General features: G+C 38.3%; 1 protein-coding gene across 2 annotated transcripts in view; it reads right to left on the bottom strand.

The window, feature by feature from the left end:
- Positions 1 to 1,491: 1,491 nt before the first annotated feature.
- Positions 1,492 to 17,212, bottom strand: part of LOC147911161 (uncharacterized) — a 67,942-nt gene continuing 52,221 nt past the window's right edge. The window contains exons 4-5 of one of the 2 annotated variants that reach the window (XR_015551512.1): positions 3,477 to 3,591; positions 1,492 to 2,160 (exon numbers count right to left, since the gene is read on the bottom strand). The gene's annotated coding sequence lies outside the window, so the exon portion shown is untranslated. Of the gene's footprint in view, positions 2,161 to 3,215; positions 3,592 to 10,941; positions 11,283 to 17,212 lie in introns of those variants that run through there. The other variant, XR_015551515.1, reaches the window with a different exon arrangement.

A 17,212-nucleotide genomic window follows, 5' to 3' on the forward strand; every position in this document is an offset into this window, starting at 1 on the left:
AGATGTCAAGTCAAGTTTTAGAGGCAGAGAGAACTCATTACTTCACCTACACATTTTTCAGGTTCATTATAACTTTCGTGTGCCACATTGTGTCAACTTTACCAACTTTAGTGCTTCACTGTTCTTTTTTAAAAAACTTACAATTTTATTTTCCATGTAAAGCACCTTGCTGTTTTCTTCTTAGTCACTAGATGGCGGTTCTGTATGTCTGTAAATTACCACTGCAGCAGGAAACGAGAGGTCTTAAGCCAGTTTGCTCTGTACAAATGATGGCCATAGGAGGATTTCTGGTCCATCAAGGCTGCCTGTGTTATTCTGTGGCCGTAACGGGGATGTCCAGGACGGCTTAGTCAGAGGCACGAAGCAGAGTCAGAAAGCATCCTCTAAGTTCTTCTTCCGATGTGAGTTCAGGCACTTACCCTCTCACCTGAGCACACTGGAGTTTATTAAATGTGTTCAGACTCTTACTCTCTCCCTGTAGTTGATAAGTCTGGGAGCTCCATAGCCCTAGAAAAAGCACATGACTCATAAAGCCTTTTCTCAACAGAGTTAAGGGCTATGGTGTTGCCCGAGAGTCTGATGCTTAAAGAAAATACAGCTGGTGCTCATGTGGAGGGAAAGAGTGTCAGCCACTCCCGGAGGGCTTTTATTGATGCTCCTATGGAATGAGCAAGTTTAAAATAAAACCACATTGCATAAACCTCACTAACTGATTGTTTTATTTTCAAGTAATGTGCCCTGAAAATCTGCTATGTCTAAGAAACTATTTCATAAAACTGAAAGAATTCTGTTTTTTAGTCTCTGGTATTGGAAATACTATTAAAACTGTAAATCCTTTAACATTCTACAGTATATAAATAAATAGGCAAATATCAACTATATTCTCTAAAAATGTTTGCTCCCATGCTAAAGATTAATATATGGTAGCAAAACTGGTAACCACCCAGTTTGTAACCAATTTTTTGTTTTTGAAATTACATATAAAATTTGTGTTTTGAAGTATTTTCCTAAAACTCAGCATCTTTCTGACATAAATGGACTAGTTGAAAGGTAACTAGAAGGAAATTTGATCTTTAAAACTCTAGCTTTGTGTAAGAATTGATAATATCAGGCAGTTGAAAGTTTAGTCTCTCCCCATTATGATATTTGTTAATCGTTAATAGCCACATCTATTACAAAGTGCTGAATAATAAAAAGAAATTAAACAATATCAGCACTCTCTTACCCCACATGTGGTACAGTTTATATGCAAATAAATTCTCAAAGGTCAGAAAAATGTTTATGATTTCAGCTAACTGGTAAAATACTGCCTCATTCCAGTTTTAACCTCATTTGAAATTGACTTAAAACTCTTCTCTTAGGATCCTGCTCTGATCAGTGCCCCCAGGTCCCCTCAATGCCTCATTTTATTGCAAACTTATCTGAAGAATTTAATATTCTTTTCCATTTGTTCTCTTTAAGATATGTGTGATAGTGATTTTTATACAATGACCAGTTGGTACAATTTATTATTAGTAGTGATTTTTATACAATGACCAGTTGGTACAATTTATTATTAGTTTCAGAAACATCTTTATTTGGGAACAAATCAAGGAAATGTAGCCAGAAAAACCCGGGACACTGTCACCATAGCCGAATCAATGAACACAATGACCAGGGACTGAGGAAAAGAAAAGTGGTTTAATTTTGCCAGCAAAATGAGGCAGTAGTGGGCTCATGCCCCAAAATCCACAGTCCTCCTGAGGCATTAGGAGTTGATGCCTTTAAAGGAAAGTCTGTGGGAAAGAATATATCCTTGGTGGCTGATTATTTGTTGGAGGAGGGATCCCAGTCTTCTGGCGCCAAGCCGGCTGTCATCTCTATCTACAGCAGGAGATTTAAGGCTCCATCAACCACTCTTCTCTCATCACCTGAAATTTGGCCTTGGGGAGAGGACGGCAACTGCTGCCAATTAACGATTACAGTTTACAAGGTTTTAGGTGGGGGAGGGGAGCTGCGGCTTTGCAGTTCAGCGTCCTCCCATCAGCCTGCGTTTAGCTGAGTTAGGGGAGCTGCAGGTGTCCTCTGTTTGTCTGTCCCTGTGATGAATGGTGGATTCGGCTCCAGGAAGCGGGAGTTGGGGAGCTTCAGCCTCTTGATAATTTTGAGATCTCAGTCTCCCTGTAACAAACCACAAGAACTGGTCGTTAGCCAGAGTTTCAGTTTGTAGCCACCTGGGTTTTTAACAATTTATTACCTCCATTTGTCTTGTGGAATTCAGGGACACAAAGGGTAAAACAACCCATATCTACATGTGAATATAACTTAGAGAAGCAGAGAAGGGGGAATGAGTGCTTTTTGGTTTAACCCCATATATGCTGGGTTCAATGCTGGGGAACAGATATCAGGGCCGGTATCGGGAACAGATATCAGGGCCGGTATCAGAAACAGATGTGAGGAATGTGGGGTCGCCTAGCTGATGGTGCTTGAGGGATTCCTCATGTGAGTCTTGGCATAGAAAAGTTCAAAGAGTAAAGCAGCATTGGTCAGATCAAAAGTGTGGGGTGAGCATAATTCTGAAGGAACAATGATGGAGATGTAAGAACAAGAAGCCACTTGAATTGCGTTGGAAGGTATTAGACACATCAAAGGGCTGGGAAAAACCTTGTTTAATGTAAGTTCTTTCTAAACTCTAAGGCAAAAAGTAATATGAATTTACATGGTAATTATAAACCACAAAACAACAATTCACAAGACAAGTCAACAACTAAAGTAGAAACCAGAGTAAGAAAAATAGAGGTTAAAGGAGAGATGGAGAGAGATGGTTGGGGTCAGAAAACAGACTATCCTTGAAGTCTCCCTCAGACTCTGATCATTCTTAGTGCTCAGTAAACACTTTGAGCCCATGAGCCTGGGGAGGGGCAAAGTGAGAGGTGGTTGGGAGGGGACACAATGCGAGGATACCCTTGTGGAGGCACTGACATTGAAAATCAATGACATTTTGCCAAAGTGTTTACCATAATATATTAAGGATTATCCTGGAAAGTTAAGGATTTTTCTGGAATGTACATTTTCATTTTATGTAAACTCCAACTAGCCCAGAGAATGATTTAGACATTTCAGCTTTAGAAATAAAGAGAGGGGCCGGCCCTGTGGTGCAGCGGTTAAGTGCGCGCACTCAGTTGCGGCAGCCCCGGGTTCACAGGTTTGGATCCCGGGCGCGCACCGGTGCACTGCTTGTCAAACCATGCTGTGGCGGCATCCCATATAAAGTAGAAGAAGATGGGCACAGATGTTAACCCAGGGCCAATCTTCCTCAGTGAAAAGAGGAAGATTGGCATCAGAAGTTAGCTCAGGGCTGATCTTCCTCACAAAAAAAGAAAGAAAAGGAAATAATGAGAAACTTTTCTGTCAGTTTTAAGAATGAAAACCAGTTAGCATCTGGAAAACAGTTGCAATTTGAGATGAGAATGTGAAGAAAGAATTAGATGTCACACGTTGTTTTTGCTTTTCTCTGGGGCAGTAAGGCTTGCAGGGGGAATGAACTTCCATCTTTGCTCTATTGAGTTTGAGAAGGTGGAAAATTCCTTTGTGCTGGGCAACACTGTTGACCTGTGGAGAAAAACAAATGATTCAAGCAGCTGATCTAAAGGAATAACTGAGCTCATAAAAGTTCTTAGCTTATAAAGTGTGCTTCTTCTCTATTGAACTTTACTGGACATCCATTGACCTATATGTGCAAGATATTTGTGGTAGGTATTGAAGGAAACACAAAGAATTATAAGGTTCCAAGCTCCTCCACATACATGAAATGGCTTGCAAGATGTAATTTAATTCTGACAAGGTATTTAGTGTATGTTGTATTACAGAACCTAAAAAAAATGGGAATGTTATTGAGAAATTGTAATTAAGGACAGGTTCTTAGGAGAGGTAGACTAGATCAAATCCTCAAAGGGACCACTGTTGGGCAGGTGGAGGGAAGAAAGTGTGAGGATTTCAGATGGAGGAAGAGAGGAAAGGTACAGACGTAGAAAGGAACATGACATTTGGGGATATGGGTGGGGAGGCCATGACAGGCATAGTCTTCCCGTGACTGAGAGGCAGTTCAGTTTCCTCCTCCAGGAGCCCAGCACTGCTTCCCACCTCCTGGCCTCCTCCACCTGCAGACCCCCCGCGTCAGCCAAGGCCTATCTTATCTGGATCGCTGCCTAATCTCCCAACAGGTCCCTTTACTTCCAGTCTTAATTTCTTCTAATCTTTCCTCCACAATACCTCCAGAGTTACCTTCAAGAATCCAAATTTGTTTAAATCTGACATCTGCTTAGACTCCTTCAATGACTGCTCAGAGCATCCGAGAGAACATTCAGACTCCTGAGCTGGACACACAGTCTTTCCCTTCCTGTCCTCATCTTTAGCCTCATCACCCACTGTTTCCTATATGTTTGCTTTGTTCCAGCCTTAAAAATACCCCCATTTTCTGATATCCTTAACATCCTTTATATCTGTCTTTTTATATGTTTCTTCTGTCTTCCTACCCCCTTTTTTTTTATCAACTTAATTCCTATTTCTTAATCTAATCTCATGTCAAAAGTTTCTTCCTCTTGGACACTTTTACTGAGAGGTCTCCATCTAGAGACCCCTTTTGATGTCGCCACTCTGGGACCCTGTACTTATCTACTTTTCCAGAACTGTTGATTTATTCATGTCTCATAGACAGTAGCTTCTTAAAGCTGAGACTATCCTTCTTCTTGATAAATAAATGGCGAGTGACAGGATATATTGGAGCACATGAGGAAGCCATTTGGTGTAAAACTAACTGGGCCTGACCTTTTTTTTTTTTCCAAAAGGGGCCTGTAGCCTCTGCTCATCCATTGTATATCTGCTTTAAGCAATTAACATGTCCCAAAGACAAAAACAATGCCCTTAAGATGTAAATGCAACTTCCCCCACATTGGCATTTCCTTAAGGATAAGCATTTCTCCCTAGGCTAGGATTTGATTGCTGCGCTCATCCTCCGACGACCCAACTCGAGACAATAGCCATGCCCATGGAGACAGCAGACCTGGTACCCACTGTGTCCATCAATCGACGTGCCGACAGGTCAATGTCGTGGCTATTGGAAAAGGGACACTGCAATCACATGTGGTACATGCTCTCTGATGGTATATAACCACTCTGTACACCCCACTTCTTTGGAGTGCTCCATTTCTTTGTGAAAGGACTCTCCCGGGCTATATGGCCCTCAATTGTTGGCTCATCATAAACTCACCCCCATTTTGATTTATAGATTGGTCGTGGATTATTTGCGTCAACATTCTATTTGTCCCTCCAGTATCTAAACACAGTACCTGACACCTTTGGGGCACTCAGAAAATGTTTGATGAGTGAATACATATGTGGGAGACCACACTGTCTGGAGCAGAAGGGGCTTTTCAGGGTGTGCTAGAAAATTCGATCACATTCCTACCATAGTGGTTGAGGCTGTGTGCTTTGGACCAGTTTGTCTGGGCACAAATCCCAGTTATGCCACTTTTAATTGGGGAACCTGTGCAAAGTATTTATTCTCTGAGCCTTAGTTTCCTCATCTATAAAATGAGGCTACTGAGAACTCCTGTCTCATAGGGTTTCAGTGAGACTTAAATGCATTAACTTATGTAAAGTACTTAGAAGAGCTCTTGGCACATAGTAGGCACTAAAATGTTAGCTATGTTATCATTTTTGCTCTTATATCTGAGCAGTACTCTGGTTTTGAAAAGATGCTTCCATAATATAGTTGATCCTCATTATTTGTGGATTCCGTGTTTGCACACTTGCCCACTAGCTAAAACGTACTGGCAGCCTCCAATAAACACTCACAGGGCTTTCAAGTCCATTTGCAGATATGCACAAAGTGGTGAAACATTTGAGCCATTCAACGTTCACGTTCCCAGCTGAGGGGGAACAAGGTGATTCTCTGCCCTCTTGTTTCAGCACATACTGTAAACAAGTGTCCTTCTTGCAGTCTATTTAGTGCCCCATTTCTCATCTTTTTGTGCCTTGTGTTGGTGACTTTGCTGTTTAATATGTCCCCCATGTGTAGTGCTGCAATGCTGCCTGGTGTTCCTCAGGGCAAGAGGCTGTGACGTGCCTTTACAGAGAAAGTATGTGTTTTTGACAAGCTTCTCTCAGACATGAGGTACAGTGCTGTTGGTGTGAGTTCAATGTTAATATATCAACAATATATCTTAAATAAGGTGACTTTAAAGAGAAACACACAGAGAACAATGTTATGTATTGATCAGTTGAAGAAAATGTGACTAAGGCTTGCAGGAACCTAACCCTGCATTTCCCGTAGGAGCAGTGGGTCATATTCACGGATTCAGTGTTCACAGTGACTTTATAGAATGTCACACTGTGCATAACGAGCATCATTGTGCATATCTCATGTAATCCTCACATACTCCTTTATAGTAGGCAGTGTAGAGAACAGGGTGTCCACATTCTACAGGCTATTCCAGACCTTATGAACCAAGTAGAGAATTTAAAATGTCTTGTGCTCAGCATAAGAGCCATGAGATTTTGAGCAAGGAAGATCTATGATGAACTGATGTTTAAGGAAGAATTACCTGGCAAGAGAATGTAGTATCAAGAGGAAGAGGGAGAACTGAGCCGGAAAGGAGGACCAGCTGTTAAACTCTCCAAGTATTGCCATTGTTAGATGAGGAGATTCGGAGCTAAGGTGCTGATGTGATAAAAGAAAAGTAGTAGCCAAATGATGAAATAATGGATTTGGTAACCATATATAGGGTGTAAGTTAAGCTGTGGTTCTCAAAGTGGGGTCCCTGGACCAGTAGCATCAGCATCACCTGGGAACTGGGTAGGAATGCAAATTCTCAGGTGCTGCTGCAGACCTGCAGAACTGGAAACTCGGGGGTGGGGCCTGGCAATCTGGGTTTCAACAAGGCCTCCAGGTGCTTCTGGTGCCCATCAAGTTTAAGAGCCAATGAATTAGAAAAATGATTCCAACACGTCACCATGCCCAGGTAAGCCACAAGGCAGGGATGTGGTATTTGTTTGGAGGATAAGATGCATTTTAAATTTTAGGAAAAAGTAGTTCAGCGTCTGTTTCATCATAAGGATTCCAGAGATGTCATTTTAGCTCTCTGTGTTTAAGCTCTTTTTTCCACAATATGTTCACCTTTAGAGAGCCCTTGGTAAGTTATTTACCACTTACCACATGTTCTGAGAGTCCCTTATTTCTTGAAATCCCCTTTCAGATGTGAAAATGTACTTTATTTTTGTGCACAATCTCCTCCATTTAAAATTGGGATTTCTCTTCCTATAGGGTCACGTACAGCACATGCAGCCTTACTGTCAATTTAGAATGTCAATGGTTTGTTCCAAAACCTTAGAATGTTTTAGAATTTAGAACCTGATGAATAGAAAATTTATATGCTTCTTCGTGGGACTCTTATTTTTCAGATGTCTAGAGGTATCCCAACTTGCCAGTAATGTGGCCTTAGATTTAGCAGAACTTGAAAATTCTAATATAGTAGAAAGTGAATTACTTCTCTCATATTAACATTTACAAAATAAATGATCACAATGTTAACTTACTAATAAGCACTTTCCATATTCTAGGCTCGGAAAGTATCTTGCTTACATAATAAACATGATAAAGTTTCAAAGATGAGCCAATTAACTTTTCAGCAAAAGCTTTACTTGAGTGTATCTTGGCTTCCTTTTTGACAGTTTTAGCCTTAATTTTACAGTATTGTTTTCTTTTTCTAGGAATCAGATAAACTTGTATTTGGTGAACATTTTAATTTTTAATGGCCACTTGTATTTTGTGACATGCACGTGTTCAAACAATCTATAAGAACCAACCGTTACCACCCACATATAAAATTATACAGGAATGGAGGAATTTTGGCTGACTTGTGTATAATTGTTCAGCCAAAGCAGATGGCAGACTCTACCACTTACAATGATTTAGGGGTTTGAAGCAGTATTTTTAAATACAAATAATCTCAAAATTGGTAATATATAAAATATATTAATTACTGTGTTAACTAACCAAAAGAATTAAATTTGTTATCTTTCCTCCATTTATAAGGATGCACCCATTATATAGATTCTGTACAAAATTGCAGAGATCACTTTTTTCCTTTTCAAAGTTTATTTATTTTAATTTTTAATAGTGAGAAGCTTAGTGTTGGGTAAACTGCTGCACAATTACTGGAAATGTTGAGAGTTTTTTTGAAAAGTGTAGAAGTCTAAAGACAATGAAAAGTACATTTCTCCAATGTCAAGTCCTTTGAGCCTCTGTCTAGCTGTACACTGAAGAGATGGAAGATTAAGTACCAGCACAGGACACAAGAGAACAGGCTCCCAACTTGAGGTCTTCCCACTGACCACAATGTGCCTGGCAGACTCTTGGAGATTAAATCTAGGCTTTGTCCACGGGTGGACCCTCAGAGGAGGATTTTGCTTAACTGACCAGAGAATAGGCAACCTTTTTTCTTGATAATAAGTAATACTTACCATGTAAATTTCCTTATAAATCTCTGAATAAAATAAAAAAATATAATCCATACAGAAATCAACTCTTACTGACAAGCCCTACAGCCCACTCTACAAAGCTCAACAGAAAATGTCTGAGCTGACTGTGACTTGGTCTTCTCTGAAAGCCAGCCAGCCTTTCACTGATAGCCTTGGATGAGGAAAGCCAGATACAATTCTTTGAAGATGTTTAGCTGAATTCAGAACCAAAAATCCTACCTCCAGTTGGCTCCTCTGTGAGAATGGATGGCTGGCCTTATTTCACAGGCTGGGCAGTTGAGGTTTCAGATGAGCTTAAATGCTCTGTTCCCCAGGGATGGAAAAGCTGGATTGTGAAACTGATTCAGAGCTGAGATTTTGCAGATAAAGATAGGGTCATAGAGGGAAACAAAGATTTCAGCAAATTGGTTTTTTGTTCTCTACAGTGGGAGTAATTTAAGTAGCAGATAGTCTCTCACTCCAACTTCTCTTCCCTGTTCTCTATCTGTAATATCGCTGTAAAAATTCTCTCTATAAAAATTTCAATCTTTTTTCTTTGCAGGCTGTTTATTATCATCTTTACGAATTCTTTGACTTCACCACCTTCTTGGCACCACAACGCTAGCCATTGAGATATTATTATAGATTCAGTTTTGCAATTTCATCCTCTTATCTCTATTTCCTCTGCCATTTCTTAGTTTTAGTTCTTATTGTATCTTATGCTTGAAAATATTTGAAGCTTACAATGTATATCAGTTCCTTATTTTCTCAACTTTTTATTATTTAAGTGCCCTCAACTATCACTTTTTTTAAAAAAAGAAGTGAAATACATAACAGAACAATACACTGACACAAAATTGACCACCTGTAAAATTAAGTTCAACCTGAAATCCCTCCCCAATTAACAGAGACCATCTTTTATAATTCACCATGCTTTAGTTTGGGCAGGGTCAGTTTATCAATGATTTTTGGATGTTTTAAACCACATGAGAGAAATACAGTGTAAGGTAAAATTGTTAATCTTGCAGAAGTTATAGAATTTCCTGATGGTTAGGGAAATTAATGGCGGAGAACCTGAATCATATGAAAAGTAGTTGATTAATTAGCACCTGACAGAGTTTGTTAATTTGGTAAGGATGATGATAAGACATATATGTTGAAAAGATAACTTTGTCAGAGTTATCTTTGTCAGAGGCCACCGGGAAAATTCATAATGTTCTCAAATACTACAAAAATTGACCATTTTTTCATGAAAGATATCATACATGATGGCATCATATACTTCTGTCAGAAAATTTGCAATGAAGAAAATTCACACTTGAGTCATTTTAATTCTAACAATTTGTTCATGCCTATTATTAGGTTAAAAAAATTAATAAATAAAGGGGTAAGTGATGTACTTGCTTAATTTTTAATTTATTTTAGGAAAACAACTTTTTCACATTTTTAAAAAATATTTATTTGTATTTATTTTATGCTGAATTTATTCCTGGCACAAAGTCTTTTTTTAAATTAAATAACACCAATTCTTTTCAAACTCTTTCAAAAAGTTGAACAGGAGAGAATACTTCTAAAGTCATCCTGTGGGGTTACCACTATCTTGATATCAGAGCCAAAGACACTAAGAGAAAAGAAAATGACAGGTCTTTGAAACTACAGAAATAGAAAACTACAATAGAATAGAATAGAATAGAAAAGTACAATTTCTGTTGTAGAAAACTACAATATCTTTGATGAATATTGATACAAAAATCCTCAATAAAATAGTAACAAACCAAATTCAGCAGCATATTAAAAGGATTATACATCATTTTTAAGTGGGATTTACTCCTGGAATGCAAGGATGTTTCAATATATGAAAATGAATCAATGTAATAAACCACATTAACAAAATGAAGGGAAAAAAAGAGATCATCTCGATGGATGCAGAAAAAACGTTTCACAAAACTAAACATGCTTTCATGTTAAAAACACTAAAAAAGCCTCAGAGTTAAAGGAAGCTACTTCAACAAAATAAAAGCCATATATAGGAATTCACACAGAGCCTCATATTCAAGGGTGAAAGACTGAAAGCTTTTCCTCTAACATCAGGAACACGGCAAGAAGGCCCACATTCACCACTTCTATTCAACATGGTATTAGAAGTTCTAGACAAAGCAATTAGGCAAGTAAAAGAAAGAAATAGCATCCAAATTGGAAAGGAAGAAGTAATATTATATTTGTTTACAAATATTATCTTATATGTTGAAACCCCTAAAACTTCCAGAAAAAAATTTTTAGAACTAATAAATTCTGCAGAGTAGTGGGACACAAAATCAACATGCAAAAATTAGTTGTTCTTCTATACATTAATTATAAATAATCTGAAAAAGAAATTTACAACCTTTATATTTTTACTTACAATATCATCAAAAAGAGTAAAATACTTAAGAATCAACTTACTCAAAGAGGTAAAAGTTCCAATGATGTTTTTTGCAAAAGTAGAAAAATCTATCCTAAGATGCATATGGACTCTCAAGGGACCCTGAATAGCCAAAACAATCTAGAAGAAGAAGAACAAAGTTAGAGAACTCATACTTCCTGATTTCAAAACTTACTACAAAGTAATCAAAACAGTGTGGTACTGGCATAAATACACACAATATACTAATGAAATAGTATAGAGAGCCCAGAAATCAACCTTTGCATATACAGTCAAATGATTTTTGACAAGGGTGCACAGACCATTCATTGGAGAAAGGATAAGTTTTGCAACAAATGGTGCTGGGAAAACTGGATACCTACATGCAACAGAATGAGGTTGGATGCTTACCTTACACCATATAAAAAAATTAAGTCAAAATAGATCAAACATTTAAATGTTAGAGTTGAAGCTATAGAATCATTAGAAGAAAACACAGGGTAAAAGCTGTGTGTCATTGGGTCCAAATGCCATTGCCAACAATGATTTCTTTAATATGACACCAAAGACATAAGCAACAAAAAAAATAACAAATTGGACTTCATCAAAATGCTAAAGTTTTCTGTATCACAAGATGCTATCAACAGAGTAAAAAGGCCACCACAGAATGGTTGAAAATATTTGCAAATCACATATCTGATAAGGGATTAATATCTAGAATATATAAAGAACTCCTACAACACAACAATAAAAAAACAACCCAATTTAAAAATGCACAAAGGGGCTGAGTGATGTCAGTGTCATGGCGGAGTGAGCTTTCCCATGAACTCTTCCCCCGATAAGATACAACAAAAGGAACAGTCACAGACCAACAACGGAATCCCAGACAGTGAAAAGCTAGATCGGAAAGATCCACACTGCCGCACATCTGAGAGTGGAACATGCTGGGCCCCCGGAGGAAGTGGGGAGAGGTAAGGAGAACTCCTCTCCCTCCCCATCAGATAAGCGATCCCGGTCTGCGGAGCTCCCAGAGAGGGGGGAGGGGCGGCCCTCAGCGGAGAAACCATAGCTCTCCGGGCTCTCTCAGCCAGTGGGAAACTCCTGCACAGAGGACTCAGAAGAGCCACAGGGCTACCATCAACATCTGAGCACCCCAGAGAGTACATAACGAGGGGCGAACGAGAAGCCCCCCATGCTAGGGACCCAGAGGGCAAAAGATAGAGCCCCCTCTCCCTGCAAACCAGACCCTGCAGCTCAACCGACCAGACCAGACCAAGTGATCAGCGGCAGACCAGACCAAGTGATCCGCAGCAGACCAGATCAAGTGACCCATCCCGCAGATCGCAGCGGGGAGAAAAAAAAAAAACAACAACTGCGGATCGCAGCAGAAAACCTGCAGCAGAGCACAGGGGGCTTAGACTACACAGCCCTTTACCACCACACAGTGGCGGTGGGTGGAAATTGCAACCAGAGATTTCCAGGATGAGGAAAAACAAAACCAACACAGGAACCACAATGCAAAGATATATGAAATCACCAGACCAGAAGCAAAATGACAAGCACCCAGAAACCAGCCCCAAAGACACAGAAATCCATAATCTAAATGACAGAGATTTCAAAATAGCTGTCATAAAAACACTCAACGAAATACGAGACAACACAGACAAACAATTCAATGAGATTAGGAGTTTCTTCACAAAGAGATTGAAATCATAAAGAAAAACCAATCAGTGCTGATGGAGATGAAGAACACAATGGAGGAGATAAAGGAGAATCTGGAATCTTTAAAGAACAGAGCTGACAATATGGAGGAAAGAGTTAACATTTTAGAGGGTAGGAATACAGATACGATCCAGATGGAAGAGGAGAGAGAACTAAGACTAAAAAGAAATGAAGAAAGACTCCAAGAAATATCTGACTCTATTAAGAAATGTAACATAAGAATTATAGGTATTCCTGAGGGAGAAAATAGGGAAAGAGGAACAGAGAGCCTATTCAAGGAAATAATAGCTGAGAATTTCCCAAATCTGGGGAAGGAGCAGGAAATACCAGTAAGCGAAGCCAACAGATCACCTAAATATATTAACAGACAAAGGCCCTCTCCACGACACCTAGTGGTAAGGCTAGCCAGAGTCAATGACAAAGAAACAATATTAAGGGCAGCTAGACAAAAAAAAAAAAAAAAATCACGTAAAAAGGAACTCCCATCAGGCTCTCAGTGGATTTCTCAACAGAAACTTTACAGGCTAGGAGAGACTAGAATGATATATTCAAAATACTGAAAGACAAAAACTTTCAGCCAAGAATACTCTATCCAGCAAAAATATCCTTCAAATATGATGGAGAAATAGTAACTCTCCCAGATAAACAAAAGCTAAGGGAGTTCATGGCCATGAGACCCTCACTACAAGAAATACTCAAGAAGGCCCTCAGGCCTGAAAAAAAGAAGAGAAAGGGACTACAAAGCTTGGAGCAAGGAGAAAAATAGGTAGATAAACTCATAAAAGTAGTAGATCTTTACCGGAATAAGTTAGCAACCACTTAAATACTAAAATCAAAGATCAAAGGAAGGAACTCACCAAAATAAATTTAACCTCATCACTGTAAACACACAGCCACAACACAAGATAGAATAAGGTATAACAAGAACGACTTAGAAGAGGAAGAGGAAAGTGATTGAATTGACTTAGTATAAGGAAATAGGAGGCCATCAGATAATGGACTATCTCATACACAAGATTTTTTTACCCAAACCTCAAGGTAACCACTAAACAAATAATCAAAACAAAACCACATATGATAAACAAAGAGAAAACTAGAAGATTCATAAGACAGAACAACCAAACTGAATTGGCAGTCCGAAACAAATGGGACAAGAAACAAAGGAAACGCAAAAGAACCAGAAAATAAGTGACAAAACAGCAACATCAAGCCCTCATATATCAATAATTACCCTAAATGTAAATGGATTGAACTCTCCAATCAAAAGACACAGAGTGGCAGGATGGATTAAAAAGCAAGACCCAACAATATGCTACCTTCAGGAAACACATCTCAGCACTAAAGACAAGCACAGGCTCAGAGTGAAAGGATGGAAGACAATACTCCAAACTAATGGCAAACAAAAGAAAGCAGGTGTTGCCATACTCATATCAGACAAAATAGACTTTAAGATAAAACAGGTTAAGAAAGACAAAGAAGGGAAATATATAATGATAAAAGGGACACTCCACCAAGAAGACATATCACTTATAAATATATATGCACCCAACATAGGAGCACCAATGTACATAAAGCTACTATTAACAAACCTAAAAGGAGACATTAACAACAACACAATAATAGTAGGGGATCTTAATACCCCACTTACATCAATGGATAGATCATCCAGACAAAAAGTCAATAAAGAAATAGCAGACTTAAATGAAAAACTGGACGAGATGGACCTAGTAGACATATATAGAGCACTCCATCCAAAAACAGCTGACTACACATTCTTCTCAAGCGCACATGGAACATTCTCTAGGATAGACCATATGTTGGGAAACAAAGCAAGCCTCAATAAATTTAAGAAGATTGAAATCATAACAAGCATCTTTTCAGGTCATAAGGTTATGAAACTGGAAATGAGCCATGAAAAAAAACTGGGAAAGTGACAAAAATGTGGAGATTAAACAACATGCTACTGAGCAACCAATGGATCACTGATGAAGTTAAAGGAGAAATCAAAAACTATTTGGAAACAAAGGAAAATGATAATATCATTTGGGATAATATCATCCCATATCAAACCATATGGGATGCAGCAAAAGAGGTCCTGAGAGGGAAACTCATAGCGATACAAGCCCACCTTAACAAACAAGAAAAAGCCCTAATAGGCAACCTTAAATTACACCTAACAGAACTAGTAAAAGAAGAACAAAAAAGCCCAAAGTCAGCAAAAGGAGAGAAATAATAAAAATCAGAGCAGAAATAAATGAAATTGAGACCAAAAAAACAGTAGAAAGGATTAATGAAACAAAGAGTTGGTTCTTTGAGAAGATAAACAAAATCGACAAACACTAGCCAGGCTTACTAAGAAAAAATGAGAAAAAGCTCAAGTAAATAAAATTAGAAATGAAAGAGGAGAAATTACAACAGATACCACGGAAATACAGAGGATTATAAGAGAATACTGTGAGAAATTATATGCCAACAAATTGGACAATCTAGAAGAAATGGATAAATTCTTAGACTCATACAACCTCCCAAAATTGAACCAAGAAGAAATGGAGAATCTGAATAGACCAATCACAAGTAAAGAGATTGAAATAGTAATCAAAAACCTCCCAAAAAATAAAAGTCCAGGACCAGATGGCTTCTCCGGTGAATTTTACCAGACATTCAAAGAAGATTTAATACCCATCCTTCTCAAACTATTCCAAAAAATAGAGGAAGATGGAACACTTCCTAAATCATTCTACGAGGCCAACATCACCCTGATACCAAAGCCAGACAAAGACAAGACAAAGAAAGAAAATTACAGGCCAATATCACTTATGAACATTGATGCAAAAATCCTCAACAAAATATTGGCAAACCGAATATAGCAATACATTAAAAAGATCATACACCATAATCAAGTGAGATTTATACCAGGGACGCAGGGATGGTTCAACATCCGCAAATCAATCAACGTGATACATCACATCAACAAAACAAAGAATAAAAACCACATGACCATCTCAATAGATGCAGAGAAGGCATTTGACAAGATACAACATCCATTTATGATAAAAACTCTCAACAAAATGGGAATAGAAGGAAAGTAGCTCAACATAATAAAGGCTATTTATGACAAACCCACAGCCAACATCATACTCAACGGGGAAAGACTGAAAGCCATTCCTCTGAGAACAGGAACGAGGCAGGGCTGCCCACTCTCACCACTCCTGTTCAACATAGTACTGGAGGTTTTGGCCAGAGCAATTAGGCAAGAAAAAGGAATAAAAGGAATCCAAATAGGTAACGAAGAAGTGAAACTCTCACTATTTGCAGATGACATGATTGTATATATAGAAAATCCTAAAGAATCTGTTGGAAAACTATTAGAAACAATCAACAACTACAGCAAAGTTGCAGGGTACAAAATCAATCTACAAAAATCAGTTGCATTTCTGTATGCTAATAATGAACTAACAGAAAGAGAGCTCAAAAAGATAATACCATTTACAATTGCATCAAAAAGAATAAAATACCTAGGACTAAATCTTACCAAGGAGGTGAAGGACCTACACAATGAGAACTACAAGACATTATTGAAAGAAATTCAAGATGACATAAAGAAATGGAAAGATATCCCATGCATGTGGATTGGAAGAATAAACATAGTTAAAATGTCTATATTACCTAAAGCAATCTACAGATTCAGTGCAATCCCAATCAGAATCCCAATGACATTCTTCACAGAAATAGAAAAAAGAATACTAAAATTGATATGGGGCAACAAAAGACCCCGAATAGCTAAAGAAATCCTAAGAAAAAAGAACAAAGCAGGAGGCATCACAATCCCTGACTTCAAAAGATACTACAAAGCAATAGTAATCAAAACAGCGTGGTACTGGTACAAAAACAGACACACAGATCAATGGAACAGCATTGAAAGCCCAGAAATAAAACCCTACATATACGGACAGCTGATTTTCGACAAAGGTGCTAAGAACATGCAATGGAGAAAGGAAAGTCTCTTCAATAAATGGTGTTGGGAAAACTGGACAGCCACATGCAAAAGAATGAAAGTGGACCATCTGCTATCGCCATTCACAAAAATTAACTCAAAATGGATGAAAGATCTGAAGGTGTGACTTGAAACTATAAAACTCATAGAAGAAAATATAGGCAACACACTATTTGACATTGGTTATAAAGGAAAATTTTTGGATGACATGCCTACCCAGACTAGGGAAACTAAAGAAAAAATAAACAAGTGGGACTTTATCAGATTAAAGAGCTTCTATAAGACAAAGGAAACCAGAATCAAGATGAACAGACAACCCACCAGCTGGGAGAGAATACTTGCAAAACATACATCTGACAAGGGGTTGATCTCCATAATATATAAAGAACACACACAACTGAACAACAAAAAAACAAACAACCCGATCAAAAAATGGGCAGAGGAAATGAACAGACACTTCTCCAAAGAAGATATACAGATGGCCAATAGGCACATGAAAAGATGTTCAACATCACTAATCATCAGGGAAATGCAAATCAAAACAACACTAAGATACCACCTCATGCCCGTTAGAATGGCTATAATCACCAAGACAA

The sequence above is a fragment of the Ceratotherium simum genome, unplaced genomic scaffold (genome assembly GCF_057802395.1).
Source record: "Ceratotherium simum simum isolate JZ-2026a unplaced genomic scaffold, ASM5780239v1 HiC_scaffold_54, whole genome shotgun sequence".
NCBI classification, from domain to species: Eukaryota; Metazoa; Chordata; class Mammalia; order Perissodactyla; family Rhinocerotidae; genus Ceratotherium; species Ceratotherium simum.